The sequence below is a fragment of the Cebus imitator genome, unplaced genomic scaffold (assembly GCF_001604975.1).
Source record: "Cebus imitator isolate Cc_AM_T3 unplaced genomic scaffold, Cebus_imitator-1.0 Scaffold42, whole genome shotgun sequence".
NCBI lineage: Eukaryota > Metazoa > Chordata > Mammalia > Primates > Cebidae > Cebus > Cebus imitator.
The window spans coordinates 14,177,853-14,179,536 of NW_016107357.1; the positions used below are offsets into that span (position 1 = coordinate 14,177,853).

Genomic DNA, 1,684 nt, shown 5'->3' on the forward strand with positions numbered 1-1,684 from the left:
AATACACACATAGTTGAAGTTCCCCAAACCAAGAGAGAAAAAAAAAATAAGGCGTGGGCTTTTCTTCAGATATCACACTTGACTGTGTGATGCTTCTGTCTGAATTCTACAGAACTGGGGAGCGAGTGCTGCCTCATGAACTCAGCTCCCAAAAGTAGCTCATCAGTATCTCCTCTCTACCGCTTTTCTATTTTATGCCATTTCAAAGAGCCCAACTGTCATCTGTGCACACCAAAAGGACTCCATAAATGCTGATGGGGTTTGTGGACCTCAGCTCCATACTGATAAACAAATAACTACAGCTGTTTGGGGTTATTTGCGCTTACGAGGTCATGTGAACATTTTATTTCTTGGGCCAGTACAACTAGAAAGACAAAATGTGGTCTCTGGTAAAAACCAATTGCCCATTAGTTAGAATTTCAGCCCACATTTTGCACTCAGCATTGTGCGAGATTTACAAGATCCATCAGGGATAATTGCTGCCTTTTGGAAATTTGCACTGTGAAAGAAAAAGCATGTGAGTCTAAATAGGGAACATAAGTATGTGAAAAAATTTAAACAGCCCTCTGGCAGCTGTCCATTGTCAGCAGAGAGAAGAGACTGCCCGGTGTTTCCCCAGAGGCCTCCCATGGTGGCCCTCCATCCCTTGGCAGCTTTGCCGGGCCCAGCCTCAGCCTACAAGCTTGGAAATTTCATTTTGCCCCTGTCTCTTGGAGGCAGACTCGTGTTAAGTAAGCTCAAAGGACTGATATTAAAAAGCTGACCACCAACTTGTTTATTCATTTGTGAAATAACTGAGTAACCAGAATACTCACATTTGTATGACCAGTGGATTTTCTGACTATCAAGGGACTTAGGAGGCTAACCTCAGTTAGCAATAATCATGCCTTGGATAAACCTCACTGGCCACAATACTGCCACTTCACAAAGCTGCCAGCCTGCTCAGGGTGCAGAGGCTGTTGAGGTGGGTAAAATCAGAACAATGGAAGTTGATGAGACAAAGATTTGATGGCACCCGCTGAGCTGCCCTGAGCATCCATCTCCTTTTGGGGACGGCCAAGACCAAAGTGCCCACGGAGGAGTGCCTCATGGAGATGAGCTGAATTTGTGAAGTAGGTCCTACTTATTATGGGGTCTAAAAGGAATATGTAACCAGGTGACTGGCCTCAAGGGGAAATAGCTATTGATGGAATAAAGAGAAATTGTTTTTGTAACCTCCTTCAAATATTGGGCTGAATTCTATTCCTGATGTTGCTGGCTAATACTCATGTCAATGGCAAACCCCTCACGTGTTGACGCCTTAGCTTCTCCATCTAGGAATGAGATCTATGTACTACCTGCCCTCTTCTGCTTGCTCAGGAGTGTAAGATACAAAAAGGAATTGCTTCTACTGTTACAGTAGGTAGCCAGTCAGGCATGGATGGGGCAGGAGAGGGCTCTCCCAACCCACCAGGAAAGTCAGGTGGCAATCAGATGATGGTCCAGCAGTTTTCATGCTTGCCTCTCTAAAATGATCATTGGTGGCAGCTGGTGCCAGGAAAAGGCAGTTTCTTAATGTATTAAAAACACCTGAAAATGGTACTCGGCAGCTTCCACTAAGATTTCAGGAATTGAGGCTGTGTCATGCATGTGTCCTTAACCTTGGCAAAATAAATTTCCAAATTGATTGAGGTCTGTCTCAGAC

General features: G+C 44.6%; 1 non-coding gene across 1 annotated transcript; it reads right to left on the bottom strand.

Annotated features, from left to right (window-relative positions):
* Positions 1–794: 794 nt before the first annotated feature.
* Positions 795–932, bottom strand: LOC119470865. The gene has a single exon (XR_005199833.1). It is a non-coding gene; the product is annotated as a U4 spliceosomal RNA (small nuclear RNA).
* Between the last annotated feature and the right edge of the window lie 752 nt (positions 933–1,684).